Here is an 18,484-nt window from a genome sequence, read left to right as displayed (position 1 = left end):
TACCCAGAAAGGGTATGAGAATTTAAATTATAGTTTTGTATTATATCTTTGGCCAAAATTTGAGAAAATGCCATGGTATATTATTGATTAATATAAAACACTTAAACAGGCAATGATAAGTTGGTGGGAAAATTCACTTGAACAACATGGTGCATTAGAAGAGCAAGAGCAGTGGATCAAGAGTCAGGTGACCTAGTAATTTTGTCTTTATGTGTTATGTGACCTTCATTCATTTACAATTTATTGCTGCCTGCCGTGTGCTGCATACTGAGCATTTAAAGACAAATAAGACAGTGTGCCTTTGAAGGGCCTAGAGCCCCAGTGCCTCCCAAATGAGGAGATACGATCTCAAAGACTCATTCCAGCTCAAAAGGCTAAATTTTCCAAGAAGAAAGATCGCAACACCAAAGGAACTAGCCACGTGGCTTTGGTATGTCCTCCTACCACGTTGGTATCTTACAGAATTTTAGCTTTGGGTTGCTCTTTCTTTTTTTACTTTATTTCCTTCTTTCTTTCATACTAATGTCATGGGTGCTCTCCATATTTATTTTTCTTCTTCTTTTAATTTCGAAGAGTGTCTTTATATGGTAATTCTGAGGACTTGAACATTTTTCTTTTACCCTCACATTTAAATTAAATAATTTACACTGGTTCTTAATGTGAAGATGGTAATGTAAAGTGGCCCTTTTCCCCCTTTTGCAGAAACTAAGAAGAGTACAACTCCATCTGCAGGGGGAACAGGGAGAGAGCTCTAAAACCAAACCACAAAGTAGCTAGAAGGACTGAAAAAGCAGGAGTTATCAAGCAGGAGTGCATAGGAGAGGAAACAGTGGATGCTATGACTCCAGATAGCAGAAAAGGCTAGCAGACTACATTTCTCGAAGAAAAATGGTTTACCCAGAAGTGAAAAGGGTTTTTTTTAATTATTTTTTTTATTGATGAGATCTCGCTCTGTCGCCCAGGCTGGAGTGCAGTGACATGATCAAAGCTCACTGTAACCTCAAACTCCTGGGCTCAAGGCATCCTCCTGAATAGCTGAGATTACAAGAGTGTGCAACCACGCCCACCTAATTTTTTTCTTTTTTTTTTTTTGTGGAGACAGGGTTTCACCATCTTTCCTAGGCTGGTTTTGAACTCCTGGGCTCAAGCAATCCTCATGCCTTGGCCTCCCAATGTGCTGGAATCTCAGGTGTGAGCTACCATGCCCAGCCAGGAAAAGTTTTAAATCCTTAGTTTGTAACAATGGGGAGAGGATCCATGGGCTTTACATAGATTTTATGTTTAGAGACAGGGAGCACAGGTGCCTATTCCCAAGTGGAAGAATAAACACCAAACATAGTAATGCAAAAAACTCTGAATATTAAGGAAAATTCCAGTCCTCCTTACAAGCTTGCTGCAAATAGCTGATCTAAGAAAACTTTCCTTAACTGCTTCAAAAAAAGTCACCAAGAAAGACCAGCAGAGGATCTGTACTAAAATATTTTTAGGAAATAGGGGAAATAAATAGGAAAATATGACTGTAAACTAAAACCACTTATCAGGAAAACATTGCCATGAAGTAGACAAAAGTTTGTGACTAAGTATTTGGTCATGAATGTTTATAACTGAATGAAACAGCTATTTATTGAAACCAAGAGCACTGAGCAGAGAAGCAAGAGTCTAGGGCCAAGATGATCTGATAACAGGAGGGGATGAAGCAGGAGTTGGCAGAACTTAGGGAAAAGATGGAAGGACACATTACACCATCTCAGAAATGAAGGCAAAATTGAAAGCAAGTCAAAGTAAAATAGATTAAACATAATAGTTTTGATACAAAATTATAGGTTCAAACTTGTCCTCCCTTCAGCGCTTTACTTACTACACTATTGCCTCCCAGCTCTAAGCAAGGCTTCTAAGAAATGTGTCATGGAGCAGATCCTTGTTGCTTTGTAGGTGACATAATTTTCCCCTCTAGAAGCCTGTAGAATTTTCTCTGGCTTTGATCATCTTAAATTTCACTCTAATGGGTATGGGAGGTTTTGATCTTTAATGTCACCTGTTAATGCTCTGTGAGCTGCTTAAATCAGTGGTCTTGCATATTTTTCTAACTCTAGAAAACTTCAGTCATTATTTCTTTAAATATTTCCTCCTACTACTTTCTTTTTCTGTCTCGTATGATTTCTATTACACTTCCATTTGAAATTTCATGTCTCCTTTTTTTTTTTCATTTCTTTGTCTATTCTTAACTCTTCTGGAGGAAGTTTCCTGATGTGATCTTTCTATTTATTTATTTGAGACGGAGTCTCGCTCTTGTCGCCCAGGCTGGAGTGCAGTGGTGCAATCTTGGCTCACTGCAAGCTCCGCCTCCCATGTTCACGCCATTCTTCTGCCTCAGCCTCCCAAGTAGCTGGGACTACAGGTGCCCGCCATCACACCTGGCTAATTTTTTTGTATTTTTAGTAGAGATGGGGTTTCACCGTGTTAGCCAGGATGGTCTCGATCTCCTGACCTCATGGTCCACCCGCCTCGGCCTCCCAAAGTGCTGGGATTACAGGCGTGAGCCACTGCGCCCGGCCTGATGTGATCTTTCATCTCATTCATTGGTTTTTCAGCTATCCCTATTCTGCAAATAAACTCATGTGTTGAGTTCTTAATTTCAACTGTTATATTATTCATACAGTATTTTTTTATAATTGCTTGTTCCTGCCTCATATTTCCAATACTCTCCCTTATCTTGTTAAATGTGTTTATTATGTGTATTTTAAATTCAGGCCTCTCTGGTCCATTGATTCTGATACCTTTAGCATGGACTGTTAAGCATGTGCACATGGTTTATATCATTATTTTCCCCTGTAAGCTTACATTACCTTGGGGAGTATCAGCTACCTGGACAGACAATGTATACCTGGAATGGAGACTGAAATCCAGAATCCAACTGAGACCCTTCTGATGAGTTATTGAGTGTATGTGATGTGAGGTGGTGGTTGTAGTGATAGGAAATACTCCTTAGAGTGTTGACCTCTGTCACTTCAGTCTAGGTTTGATCATTCCCTGTTTCCTGTATCTTTTTTTTTTTCCTGAGCTCTACTCATTTTTCAAGAGCTTCCTCCCATAGGATTGGGACAGAGATTAGGCCTGCTCAGGAGTCAAGACATTCTTCTGCACCTGTTGTTAGCCGCTCTTCAAGCCCTGCCATAGGCAACTCAAATACTCAGTGGCACTGGCCTGAGTACTGCTCTTCTGCCCCCCAGAAGTGAGAGGTGAGCAATGACTCACTCAGAACAATGTGGGGGGAGAAGAAAAATGCAGGGAGAATGATGTCCCCCAGCCCACCTTCTGCCTGGCCACCTTCTATTTTAGGCTGACGTTTCCTATATACCCACTGGTAATCAATCACTTCCTGTCTCCCCAAAGGTTTCTCAGTAGTTTTATGGTATATTCTGTTATCCGTTATTAACTTGCCTGTCACTTCTGTAGCATTCCATGGTGGGTTCTGAAAGACTAGCAACCCAGGTTCATTTGCCATCTTGTGCTCCCCACTGATGTGTAATGTTACCTCTGCGTCACTCACCCAGTTCCCCTTTATCTGTGGGTCTGTTTATTCTCCCTCTCATCTGTTTTACCTGTCTCTGTGCAATACCATACTTTTAATTATTGCAGATTTATAATGTCTTCATATCAGGTAAAATGATCCTTTCTCCCCCCATTCATCTGCAAAATTGTCTTTGTCTATGCTTGGGCCTTTACTCTTCTGTGTGAAGGACCAGTTGGTCAAATTCTGTGACAAATTCTCTTGAGATTTTATTAGAATTGCTTAGAATTTATAGGTTAATTTGGAGAATTGCCATTTTTATTATATTGAAACCTCCAACCCATTAATATTGTATAATGCTCCATTTACTAACTCCATAAAAATCTTGTTAAACTTTTATAGAATTTATTCCTAAGTACCTTATAGCTTTTGTTACAGTTGCACATCCCAGGGTTTTTTTTTTTCTTTTTTTCCACAATGAAAAGACCTTTAGTTTGTTCCTAATCACATAAAAGTAAATCCCACCTGAAATCCCGCCATCATGAGATTAACGAGTTGGTTATCCTTTTAAGCATTCTTTATACATACACATAAAAATACACAAGTAATTCTATATATATAGGATCATATCATGCTTGCTATTTTTTTCATCAACACCTTCTCTCACCACCTTCTCTCTTCATACTAGTCCTTTTCCCACTCCCTAGCCACACACCTGTAACCTATCTTCATAACCTAATGGGTGATTGTCAGTGTTTTCTCCATGCTCATTAAGTCATATAGGTCCATGATTTATATAGACTTCAGAGAGAGCTGGTTGTTGTTTCACAAAAGTGGGATCATATTTAACTTTTCTGTATTTTGATTTTCTGACTTAGAAGTACCTTAGGGAAATCCCTCTAGATGACTAGGAAGTCATCTAGTATGGATCTAATTTATTCTCTTCAATGGCTAGTTAGTATTCCATGATATGGAAATATTGTATAATGCATAATTCATTCAATCATTTTGTTCAGTTATATATAACAGAAAATAGCTATTTTAAGTAGAAAGAGATTTAACGTAGGGAATTTGGGACTTACAAAATCACTGGAAGTGCCCAAGTTGTAGGCTCTAGGCTGGGCCTCAAAGAATCATGCCCACAACAGTCCTACAGACCGTTCTGTCCAAGAGAACTGCTGTCTCTGTCACATTCCAGAAGCTGCTGTTCCAGCTGCTCGCTTCAGAATCACACTACCTTAGCTGCAACTTGAGGATCAGGAGGCTACCACAGGAACTTTTTACTCCGGACCTACATTGTGTCTGTCAGATCTGCACTAGTGCATCTGGAAAGATTAAATCACAATCTAAAGTCCTAGCTTTGAGGGAGAGTTGGAAATATGTCTTTAGCTTTCCAGCCTCTGCAAAATAGAAAGACACACAAGAAAGGGGTTAACCAAACAGAGAGTGGGCCAATCTACCAAATCTATTGCTGTGAGCATTCACTTTGTTTCCAGTTTGGGGTCTCCTATCAACACTGTCACACAATTGCCATATGACCTCATGTGTGTGTCTACTGCTATTTCTAAGGAATAGATTCCCAGGAGTAGAACTGCTGAGCCAAAAGATATACTTATTTTAAAAAATAGATCTTGCCAAATTGCCTTCTAAAGAGGTTGTAACACTTTACACTTCTGCTATAAATGTGTGAAAATTTCCTTCATATATACCACCAGCAATAAGCAATAGATGCTGTGGCTTGTCGTGTGTGTGTGTGTGTGTGTGTGTGTGTGTGTGTGCGTTTGAAAAATAATACTTTTTATTATGGAGAATTTCAAGCATGCACAAAAAAGGCAAATAGCCTAGTGAACTCCCATGTGTCCATCAGCCAGCCCAATATCCATGGCCAAACCTGCCCCATCCAATTCCTTCTGTTTCATTTTGTTTTAAAGCAAGTTCCTGATGCCTTATTAGCTCATCTGTAAATATAAGTATAAATGTATTTCTAAAACACAGGAACAGAAAACCAAACACCACATGTTCTCATAAGTGGGAGTTGAATGATGAGAGCACATAGACACAGGGAGGGGAACATCACACACCGGGGCCTGTCGGTGAGTGAAGGACAAGGGGACGGAGAGCATTAGGACAAATACCTAATGCATGTGGGCCTAAAACCTACATGATGGGTTGATAGGTGCAGCAAACCACCATGGCACATGTATACCTATGTAACAAACCTGCACGTTCAGCACATGTATCCCAGAACTTAGAGTAAAAAGTTAAAAAAAAAAAAATAAGCACAATATTATCATATCTAAAAAATTAACAATAATTATTCATTAAATAGTTAGCTAGTATTTACATCTTATTTGAAGTACACAAATAAAGGTACACAAGTTGCAATTGATTAGTCTTTTATGTCTCTTTTAACAAATTGTCTCCCTTGCCATATTCTTTTTCCTCCATACAATTTATTTGTTGAAGGAACCAAGTTTTTGGTGCTGTAAAGCTTCACAAATTCACAGTCTGAATTTTGCAAGATGCATTTCTATGTTTTGGTGGAAGATTTTCCTCATCCTTATTGCCTGTGAATTGTTAATGGAATCTGAAAGCTTGATCAGATTCAGGTTTGATTTTTATGGCAAGAAGAATTCAAAGGCAGTGACTGTTTCTCGATCAGGAGTCACATAATGTTTGGTTGTCTCCCTCTTTGTGATGTTAACAACCATTGATGCTCAGTACCCAGATCTATTAGTTCAGTAGGATTGCAAAATGGTGACAGTCTAAATCTACTCTTTTTCATTTATGAGGTGTACTGTCTATCGAGAAAAATTTTCTCACCTCTGCTGTTTGGTTACCCAATGGTATAGTTCATATAAATAAGGCAACATAAGTGCTTGATTCTTTCCCATTATTTACCAGTTTTCAAAATAATGAATTGGTTCCTTAGCATCCTTTAATGATGACTGGGTTTTTTAAGTATCATTATGAAGTAATGGATTAAACTTCTTTGATGTGTTTCAATCCATTGCAGTTATGATTTTCATTGATACTTACATTGTCCCATGTTTGATCTTTGGAAGCTTTACTATGTCTGTTATTATGTTTGCCAGTGTGATGGGGGTTGAGTGATTTTTTTGTTACTTTTATTTTTATTTCTCTGATTTCTAGTGAACTTGAATCATATTCATATGTTTGTTGGGCCTTTTGATACTACTAATTAGTAGGTTGTTTGTATCCTTTGCACAGTTTTCTAATCAGTTGTGTTAGTTGTTAGTCACCATCTTATCAGTTTTTAAGGGTGCTTTGTATAGAAAGTGATCCTTTGTATGAATATAGTAGCACAAACATTTTTTCAGACACATTGACTGCTATTAACTTTGTTTATAGTACTATTTGCCGTACCAAAAAAGTGATTTATAAATGGCTGAGTATGCCTATCTTTTATTTTATAGTTCTTGGTAAGGAAAGTCTCCTCAAACCATAGTGTGTACATATAATCTCCTAGATATTTTTCTTCAACTTAAAATTTTTTTACGTTTAAATGCTTAATATATTTGTATTTATTTTTTAATGTAGTGTAAGATGGCAGTTCAACACTTTTCTTCCAGTTGTGTCTGCATAGTAAAAAAAAAATAGTTCAACTTTTTTCCCATTGAACTACCACTTTGACATACATTTAAATAATAACTACAGTGTAATCATTAATTATTTATTCTGTTCCAGAAATATATTTTGTATTCTTACTAATGCTATATTGAATTGAATTTATAAGTGTTATAGTATCACTGATATCTTAATAAGCCCCCCTGTATACTCTGTCTTCTTTTTTTTATTTTTATTTTTATTTTTGAGATAGAGCTTCTCTCTTGTTGCCCAGGTTGGAGTGCAATGGCATGATCTCAGCTCACCACAACCTCCACCTCCTGGGTTCAAGGGATCCTCCTGCCTCAGCCTCCCAAGTAGCTGGGACTACAGGCTCTTGCTTCCATGCCCGGCTAATTTTTTTGTATTTTTAGTAGAGACAGGGCTTCACCGTGTTAGCCAGGATGGTCTCGATCTCCTGACCTCATGATCTGCCCGCCTCAGCCTCCCAAAGTGCTGGAATTACAGGCGTGAGCCACTGCGCCTGGCCTGCTCTGTCTTCTTATATTTTTCATAGTTTTACTAGCTATTCTTTGGTATTCTTTCTTTATATAAACTTTAGAATCATTTTATCTAATTCCAATAAAAACTCTGTTGAAATTCTAATTGGAACTACATTAAATTAATATGTTAAAATTTCTAGAATTAACAGTTTTATATTAAGTATTTTCTTCCAGGAACATGATATGACTTTAAATATATTCAAATATTTTGTGTCTTTTAATAGTTTTTCCCCAATTAAAAAAAAATAAGCCTAGAGTTGATCTTGTTAAATGTATAAGTATTTAAAACTTTTGGCACTATCTTAATCTGAATAGATTTTTATTAGCAACATGAATTATTATGTAAACATAAGAAAGAACTTTCCAGATAGAATGTCCAGTCGCTGGAATTCGTAAGTGAGTTGAAGGCTCCCTCTCATTTTACCGGGAAGGAAAAATGGATATACACCTTCCTAAGACTGTTCAGTTATGGTCTTGCTGAGAGATAGGGGGAAGGACCAGAGGAGCCCTGGAAGACCTACTCAGAAAAGGAATCTGGAATGTTGCTGTTTTAGGCAGCCTCCTAATGTCAGGCTTCTGTTCATGTGAGGGCTGTTGACTTAATTAGCCAGTTTTTCCAGTGGGTACATGGGTGTGTGGGAGACCATTATAAAACATGCTGGGATAATTCAGAGCAAAAAATTCCCAAAGTATTTCTTCTGTTTTCTTTCTTTCTTAAAAATTCCACCTTACTGTTATGATATTGTTTGGTTGTTTTGTTTTTGCAATTAATAGCTTTTTATTTCCACAGATAAGTCATGCAATAAATGTATTTATTAACCCACATCGTGCCAAGCTCTCCATTTATTGCTTGGATATATAGAAAAAGCCAGACCTAGTCCTTGTCCTCAAAGGCTTGCAGTCTATTTGAGGATACACAAATGGATTACTCAGTATGAGGCACACATGTTTTGGAGCACAGAGGAGAGACATCTTAATCAAACTGGTGAAGTTCAGTCAGTTTCACAGATAAGGGATCATTCAAGCTTGGAAAAGACGAATGATTCCTGAACTACCATGGCACGTTCAGAAAATAGTGAGGTGCTCCCACGGCTGGAGTTGACGTTACGATGAGTAGCTACAGAAGAACCCAAAAAAAGATCAGGAGTTTGGTCAGCTACAGACTTTTACAGAGGAGACTCCCGTTAACAGATTTATGTTGAAGAAAATCATTCTATCAGTGTGGATTAGAGGGACAAGACTGATGACAGGAAGCCCAGTTGGAAGGCTGCCACAATAGCCTAAGGGGCAGGTAAGGCAAGTGGTAGTGAGAACTGGGGAGGAGAGGAATTTGCCATCTGCATAGGTAGGAAATCCCATGGGCAACTGATGAGGCAAAGGGAATGCAGAAAGACCCAGGTTTCTGGCCAGGACTGCTGGATGGGTGTCAGTGTCATTAACCTGGGAGCCAGGAGGCTGGGCAGGTTTCCTGGGGATGAGGGGAAGAGGGCAATATTGGACATGAATTCCAGGTGAAGAAGTCCAAAAGCTGAGTACTCAGAAGAAATGGACTAGAGATTTACATTTGGGGATCATTGGTGGTATCTGAAACCATGTGAGGGCATGAGATGGGTTAGGAAGCGTGCAGAGCTAGGGTGGAGTACTCAAGGCTTAGTTCATGTTCTCGTATACCAACAGCAGTTATCAAAGACAACTTAAGCTAGCAGATGAATGCTTTCTACAACAGAACTAAGAACCTCTGATAAGTTTTTAATTCAGAAGCTAAACTGATTAAACAATAAACATCTTAAAGTCAGAAAAGCTAATAAATAAGCTCTTTCCATTTATACTTCTACTCAAGTACTACTTGTTAAAATAACTTCTGACTTTGTTAATAAACAATTATAAACATGAATGCAAAAAACTAGATGAAAATGTACTGTTGTCCCGGCATGATGGGTCAGGCCTGTAATCCCAGAACTTTGGGAGGCCAAGGAGGGCAGATCACTTGAGGTCAGGAGTTTGAGACCAGCCTGACCAACATGAGGAAACCCAATCTCTACCAAACAAACAAACAAACAAAACAACCTACAAAAATTAGCCAGGCATGGTGGCAGGCACCTGTAATCCCAGCTACTCAGGAGGCTGAGGCATGAGAATCGCTTGAACCCAGGAGGTGGAGGCTACAGTGAGCCAAGATTGTGCCACTGCACTCTAGTCTGGGTGACAGAGCAAGACCCTGTCTCAAAGAAAAAGAAAATGTACTGGGTTATTCACAAATGCTGGATTCAAACTTAAGTTTTTCACTTCACACCTGTTTAGGATTCATCAGGTGTAGATAATCCGAACCACCATCTCAATCCTCCACTCACCTATAGGTTCCCTTGGATTGCACCATCTCTCCAGCTGCCACTCATCATGTCTGCCTTGGCTGGGACCATGGGTCACAGCTCACAGTCTCTCCAACCTGGCACTGAATGAAGACTGCACAGATAGAGGTTACCAAAAAAGAGGCAATGCAGAATAATGGAAAGAATTTTAGCCTACCAGGGGCCAGAGAACTGAGTTTGGCATGGCACGATTAAGTAATTGGTACTCCACAGAAAAGTACTTACCATTTGTGAAACAATTATTCTGTGTCAAACACTCTGCTGATATGCTTTGCAATGTGCCCTCTTGTGCAACCCTCACAACAACCTTATGAAATGGATGGGGTTTATTTATCTCATTTGTATCTGTTTTTTAACAATTAGGAAATTCAGGTCCAGAAGAAATTAAGTCACTTGTGCAAGGTCACATAGCCAGTTTTTTTTTTTTTTTTTTTTTTTGAGACGGAGTCTTGCTCTGTCGCCCAGGCTGGAGTGCAGTGGCACGATCTCGGCTCACTGCAAGCTCCGCCTCCCGGGTTCACGCCATTCTCCTGCCTCAGCCTCTCTGAGTAGCTGGGACTACAGGCGCCCGCCACCACGCCCGGCTAATTTTTTTGTATTTTTAGTAGAGACGGGGTTTCACCGTGGTCTCGATCTCCTGACCTTGTGATCCACCTGCCTCGGCCTCCCAAAGTGCTGGGATTACAAGCGTGAGCCACCGTGCCCGGCCCACATAGCTAGTTAATAACAAAGCTTCAGTGACTCAGATGTTAACACTAAACTATAGTCCCTCCACACAATTTGAGGTAGAAATGCACAACTTATCCTCTACCTTCTACTTTGTCTTTTGCAAAACAAGGGATTTTTCATAGATGATATCATCTGGCTATAGATTCTCATTATGTAGGAAATTGAGTTTATAGACTTTGTATACATCAGAGGACTTACATATAAAATATCTCCAGATTTACTTTATACAGTAGATAGATTTCTCAGCCATGATTTGTATGTGCTCATTTTGTCTGTAAACGTGGCCTTTGCTGTGCTGGGTTTTCAAATCCCTTCCCTCCCCTCTGCCCAGATCACCTATTGTTTCTAAGATAAACCTCTACAGTGTGTTTAGAATGGAGGTATAGGGCTCTTGAGGGTAGCAAACGGAGAACCTATAGGTTTATAAAAGTAGAATATGAAGGAAGATGACAGATAGAATGTAAAATAATAGAATGTAATCCCAAGTTTATATTTGTTTATGTTGTCATTTCTATTCTTTCAGACTTTTTAAAACTGTGGATTTAAATGTTCTGCAAAGTCTTACACAAAAGCCCAACACAGTACATGAACTACAGAAAAGCAGAACTGCTCTGAACAAGGAAGAGGTGGGAGATCTGAGTCCTGGCCCCAGCACCCACTTCATCAACTTCAGTCACCTCCTTGGAATCTGGGGTTCTGCAGCTTGAAATAATCAATTTGGATTTTAAACTTATTTGTAACATAATAATAATCATAGGAACTTTAAAATAATATTTTGTACTAAATTTTAGAATTATTATAATAAGTGATCTAATAAAACAGTCTTTTCCTGAAAGATGCCCAGTAAATTCTCAATAAAAGTTACTTAGGGGATTACAGGGTGTGGCTGTGGGGAAGATGATAGATACATTTTATTTTCTACCTTCTATACTGTTTGTTTTCTTTCCCTTTTTCTTGCAATTAACATTTATATTTTTATGGTTAAAATATTAATTTAAACTTTTTTCAGATTTTGGAATTACATTCTCATTAGTGGCTTTGTAACAAGAGAGACTCAGGTTGAAATCCCAATGCCATCACTTACCAGTTGTATGATTTTATCTCCTCTTAAATGCAGGTGGGAAGTGGGGAGTAATTGTAGAATTTTGGGGTGCTGATCTAAAGTGATAACAATTGTAAAGACTTAGTACTTGGGGATGTAATACATTTTTCCTGCTCCTGCCCACATGACTTTTCTGTACGTTAAATCGCTATTATCTTATGTATTATCCTTATATAACAGGAAAAGTTAACCTTTGGTTAACACATAAGATAATAAGATTTAAAGAATAATACATAACAGGATTTAAAGTACAGAAAATCAGTGTACAGTGAATATTTATAGGAACAAATCTACAAATCATATTTTAAAGTTTGGTATGTCTGTATTTTCATATGTTAATACTACTGATCAAGGAACTGATCTTTTTTAAAAAATATTTTAACCCCCTCCCACCCCCACCAGTCTCTAGTAGCTACCATTCTACTATCTGCTTCTGTTGAGTTCAACTTTTAAAGATTCTACATGTGAGTGAGATCGTGTGATATTTGTTTTTCTGTGCCTGGCTTATTTCATGTAACATAATGTCCTCTAGGTTCACCCATGTTGTTGCAAATGAAGGATTTTCTTCTTTTTGAGGTTGAATAGTTTTCCGTTGCGTGTCTATATATACCATGTCTTAGTCTGTTTCTGTTGCTTATAATAGAATACCTAAAACTGGGTAATTTATAAATAAAAGGTATTCATTTATTATAGTGTGGAAGCTGAGAAGTCCAAGGTTAAGGGGCCTCATCTGGTGAAAGCTTTCTTGCTGGTGAGGTCTCTGTAGAGTCCCAGGGCAGTCTGGGGTATCTCATGGCAAGGGGGCTGAGCGTGCTAGTCCTCTTCTTATAAAGCCACCACTCTCATGATAACCCATTAATCCATTAACCCATTAGTCTATTAATCCATGACCCAAACACTTCTTAAAGACCACATCTCTCAACACTGCCACATTGGCGGTTAAATTTCAACATGAGTTTTGGAAAGGACAGATATTCAAACCGTAGCAACACATTTTATTTATTCATTTATTTGCTGTTGTACACTCAGGTTGATTCTGTATCTTGGCTATTGTGAATAATGCTGCAATGAGCATGGGAATGCAGCTATCTCTTCAACATAGTGATTTCATTTCTTTTGAATATATACACAGAAGTGGAACTGCTGGATCATATAGTAATTCTACTTTTAGTTTTTTGAAGGGCCTCCAAACTGTTTTCTGTAATGCTGTACCAATTTACATTCCCACCAACAGTGTATAAGCTTTCCCTTTTCTCCACAAGAGAGTAATCTCTAAACAAATAATTAGCCTTTAGAACAGAAGAGCAAACTGAAGCACAGTTGTCTAATATGCAAATTGTTTTGTTTGCTGGGGGTTTTACCTAGGCCGTCAGTAGTTCTCAACTCTGGTTCCACATCAGAATTACTGGGGAAACAAACAAAAAAATTATTCCCCAGGCTTTATCCTAGACTAACTGAATCAATTTCTGGGGGTAAGACCCAGTCATACATGTTTTGTTTTGTTTTGTTTTGTTTTGTTTTGTTTTGTTTTGTTTTGTTTTGTTTAAAGCTCTGCAAGCAAGTACATTGTGCAGCTAGACTTGAGAACCAGCAGGCTTTTAGCCTCAGCCCACCAATGCTGATCTAGGTAGATTTAGTATATTCACGAGCTAAGGTGAGCTAATATATTATTCAATACCCATGTAAGACTAATAAATTGTGACATCTTACTGTCTTTTCCTTCCCTTTCCTTCTCCTTTGGCTTATTTATTTATTTATTTTTAAACAAGGACCAAGCAGTGACGGAGGCCAAGCCAGAGAAGGGATCCAGAGACAGGAAGGAAGTGCAGCGGATGTGCATAGACGGATGGGAGATCCAGGCTTGCAGAATAAACTTTTTGCAAAGGTAGTAAAAATAAACGGGCACCCCCTCCCCAACAAGCCAAGGAAGATTTTCTACAACTAATGTCACTTTGGGGCAGTGGGGGCTAACTTACATTGTTTCAGGAGGCCTAAGGAAACAGACAATTTCTCACTGAAGGAAATTTATTTTGTCTTGACACACCAGACATCATGTGCTAGGTTTGTGTGTTTGGACCATGGTCTTCTTCAGGTATTTGTGCAGATCCTCTTTGTCTCTAGTCACTAGCCAGAGTTTAGGGGAGCTGGTACAATCTAGCCCCCATTAACTCTTGAAACTGACCAGCTCGGGCTCCTTTTTAGAACGAGACTCCAAACTAAGGAGAAATTTTTAGAAGTGGAATAAAATGTACATAATAGGAAATGATACAAACCAACTTGCAAAAATCACTTGTATTTATGTATGTTAGCAATAAATAATCTGAAAAAGAAATTAAGAAAACAATTCAGTTTTCAGTAGCATCAAAAAGGATAAAATACTTAGGAATAAATTTAACCAAGGAGGTGAAAGACTTGTACACTGAAAACTATAAAGTATTGCTAAAAAGAAATTAAAGAAGACATAAATAAATGAAAGACATTCTGTGTTTATGCATTGGAAGACAATAGTGTTATAATGACAATATTACCCAAAGTGATCTACAGATTCAATACAATGCCTATTAAAATCCCAATGTTTTTGCAGAAATAAAAGGAACCCATTCTAAAACCCATATGGAACCTCAGAAAGCCCCCAATAGCTAAAACAATCTTGAAAAAGAACAACAAAATTGAAGGTTTCATACTTCCTGATTTCAAAACTTACTACAAAACTACAGTAATCAAAACAGTGGGGTACTAGCATAAGGACAGACATATGGGCCAATGGAATGGAATGGAGAGTCCAGAAATAAATCCTTGCATTATATGGTCAGCCTATTTTCAATGAGGTTTGAAATCAATGGGTAAACAACAGTCTTTTCAACAAATGGTGGTGGAAAAACTGGATATCCACATGCAGAAGAATAAAGTTGGATCCTTACCTTATACCATATACAAACATTAACTCAAGATGGATGAAAGACCTAAATTTAAGAGCTAAACTGTAAAACTCTTAGAAGAAAACATCGGGAAAATTTTTATGAAATATTGGATTTAGCAATCGTTTCTTCGGTATGACATCAATAACATAGACAACAAAGCAACCTACAGAATGAGAGAAAGTATTTGCTAATCATATATCTAGAAAAGGATTAATAGTCAGAATATGTAAATTTAATAACAAAACAACCCAATTTTAAAATGGGAAAAGGAATTCAATAGACATTTCTCCAAAGAAGATACTCAAAAACAATGCTCCACAATTTTAGTCATTAGGGTAATGCAAATCAAAATTACAATGGAATACCACTTTATACCTGCTAAGTTTACTATTATCAAAAAATAGAAAATAATATATATTAATGAGAATGTGGAAAAACTGGAACCCTTGTGCATTGCTGGTAAGAATGTAAAATGGTACAGCCATCAAAACAGTTCAGTGGTTTCTCAAAAAAGTTAAAAAATAGACGTTCTATGACTCAGTAATTTCATTCCTAGGTATGTTTTATTTTTAAAAGAATTGAAAATGGTCATTCAAACAATACTCATATGCCAATATTCATATTATGCATTATTCATAATAGCCAAAATGTAAAAACAACCCAAATGTCCATTAACAGAAGAATGGATAAACAAAATACAGCCGGGCATGGTGGCTCACGCCTGTAATCCCAGCACTTTGGGAGGCCGAGGTGGGCGGATCACGAGGTCAGGAGATCGAGACCATCCTGGCTAACACGGTGAAACCCCGTCTCCACTAAAAATACAAAAAATTAGCTGGGCGAGGTGGCAGGCGCCTGTAGTCCCAGCTACGCGGGAGGCTGAGGCAGGAGAATGGCATGAACCCTGGGGGGCAGAGCCTGCAGTGAGCCGAGATCGCGCCACTGCACTCCAGCCTGGGTAAAAGAGCGAGACTCCGTCTCAAAAAAAAAAAGAATGGATAAACAAAATAATGCTAGATATGAATATTACTCAGCTATAAAAAAATGAAATGTTGATATATTCTACCTGGATAAACCTTGAAAACATTATGCTGAATGAAATAAGACAGACACAAAAGGACATATATTATATGATTACACTTATATGGGGTAACTAGAATAGGCAAAATGATAGAGACAGAAAGTAGAATAAAAGTTACCAGGTGTTGGAAGGAAGAGGAAATGGGAGATATTGCTTAATGTGTACAAAGTTTCTGTTTGGGATTATGACAAAGGTCTGGAAATAGATAGTTACACAATATGGTGAATGTACTTAATGATACTAAATTGTATACTTTAAAAATGGTTCAAATTGGCTGGGCACAGTGGCTCACACCTGTAATACCAGGTCTTTGGGAGGCCAAGGTGGGTGGATCACAAGGTCAGGTGATTGAGACCATCCTGGCTAACATGGTGAAACCCCATCTCTACTAAAAATACAAAAAATTAGCCAGGTGTTGTGTCACACACCTGTAGTCCCAGCTACTCGGGAGGCTGAGGCAGGAGAATCACTTGAAACTGGGAGGCAGAGGTTACAATCAGCTGAGATGGCATCATTGCACTCCAGCCTGGGCAACAGAGCAAGACTCCATCTCAAAAAAAAAAAAAAAAAAAGGTTAGAATTATAAATTTTGGGTTATGTATATTTTGCTACAATAAAAAAGTGAAAAAATTAACATGACAGGGAAGAGTCGTGAAATGGTTTGAATTTGTGTCCCCACCCAAATCTCATGTCAAATTGGAGGAGGGGGCTGGTGGAAGGTGATTGGATCATGGGGGTGGATTTCCCCTGTGCTGTTCTTGTGAAAGTTTAGCAAATTTGCAGCCTGACCATATGGTAGTAAAGAAAAACCCATTTTCTGGACAGAAAGTCAAGCTGGCTGCAGAAATTTGCATAAGTGGAGCCAAATATTAATATTCAAGACAATGGAGAAAATGTCTCCAGGGCATTTCAGAGACCTTCACTGTAGCCCCTCCTATCACAGGCCTGGAGGCCTAGGAGGGGAAAATGTTTCATGGGCCAGACCTAGGGCCCAGCTGCTCTATGCAGCCTCAGGACATGGCACCCTGCATCCCAGCTTCAGCTGTGACTAAAAGGGGCCAAGATACAGCTCAGACCATTGCTTCAGAGGGTGCAACCCCCAAGCCTTGGCAGCTTCCATGTGGTGTTGGGCCTGGGGGTGAACAGAAAGCAAGAGTTGAGTTTTTGGGAACTGATATGGTTTCGCTCTATGTCCTCACCCAAATCTCATCTTATAGCTTCCATAATTCTCATATGTTGTGGGAGGGACCCAGTGGGAGATGACCGAATCATGGGGGCAGGTCTTTCCTGTGCTTTTCTCATGATAGTTAGTGGGTCTCACAAGAGCTGATGGTTTTAAAAATGGGAGTTTTTCTGCACAAGCTCTCTCTTTGCCTGCTGCCATCCATGTAAGATGTGATTTGCTCCTCTTTGCCTTCCACCATGATTTTGAGGCCTCCCCAGCCATGAGTAACTGTAAGTCCATTAAACCTCTGTTTCTTCCCAGTCTTCGGTATGTTTTTATTAGCATTGTGAGAATGGACTAATACAGTAAATTGGTAACAGTAGAGTGTGGTGCTGCTGAAAAGATACCTGAAAATGTGGAAGCAACTTTGGAACTGGGTAACAGGCAGAGGTTGGAACAGTTTGGAGGGCTCAGAAGAAGACAGGAAAATGTGGGAAAGTTTGGAACTCCCTAGAAACTTGTTGAATGGCTTTGACAAAAATGCTGATAATAACATGGACAATGAAATCCAGGCTGAGGTGGTCTCAGATGGAGATGAGGAACTTGTTGGGAACTGGAGCAAAGGTGACTCTTGTTATGTTTTATCAAAGAGACTGACAGCATTTTACCACTGCCCTAGAGATTTGTGGAACTTTGAACTTGAGATAGATGATTTAGGGTATCTGGCAGAAGAAATTTCTAAGCAGCAAAGCATTCAAGAGGTGACTTAGGTGCTGTTAAAGGCATTCAGTTTTATAAGGGAGGCAGAGCATAAAAGTTCAGAAAATTTGCAGCCTGACAATGCGATAGAAGAGAAAATCCCATTTTCTGAGGAGAAATTCAAGCCTGCTGCAGAAATTTGCATAAGTAACAGGAGCGGAATGTTAATCCCCATGACAATGGGGAAAATGTCTCCAGGCCATGTCTGAGACCTTTGTGGCAGCCCCTCCCATCACAGGCCAGGAGGCCTAGGAGGAAAAAGTGGTTTCATGGACCAGGCCCAGGATCCCTGTGCTGTGTGCAGCCCGGGGATTAGGTGCCCTGTGTCCCAGCTGCTCCAGCCGAGGCTAAAAGGGGCCAATATAGAGCTTGGGCTGTGGCTTCAGAGGGTGCAAGCCCCAAGCCTTGGCAGCTTCCACATGGTGTTGAGCCTGCAGGTACACAGAAGTCAAGAATTTAGGTTTGGAAACCTCCACTTAGATTTCAGAGAAGGTATGGAAATGCCTGGATGCCCAGGCAGAAGTTTGCTGCAGGGGCAGGGAAGTCATGGAGAACTCTGCTAGGGCAGTGCAGGAGGGAAATGTGAGGTCAGAGCCCCGAAGCAGAGTCCCTACTGGGGCACTGCCTAGTGGAGCTGTGAGAAGAGGGCCACTGTCCTCCAGACCCCAGAATCGTAGATCCACTGACAGCTTGCACCATTCACCTGGAAAACCACAG

The sequence above is a fragment of the Symphalangus syndactylus genome, chromosome 21 (genome assembly GCF_028878055.3).
Source record: "Symphalangus syndactylus isolate Jambi chromosome 21, NHGRI_mSymSyn1-v2.1_pri, whole genome shotgun sequence".
Taxonomy (NCBI): Eukaryota; Metazoa; Chordata; class Mammalia; order Primates; family Hylobatidae; genus Symphalangus; species Symphalangus syndactylus.
The sequence above is the reverse complement of the archived record's forward strand: the minus strand, read 5'-3'. Positions refer to the sequence as shown.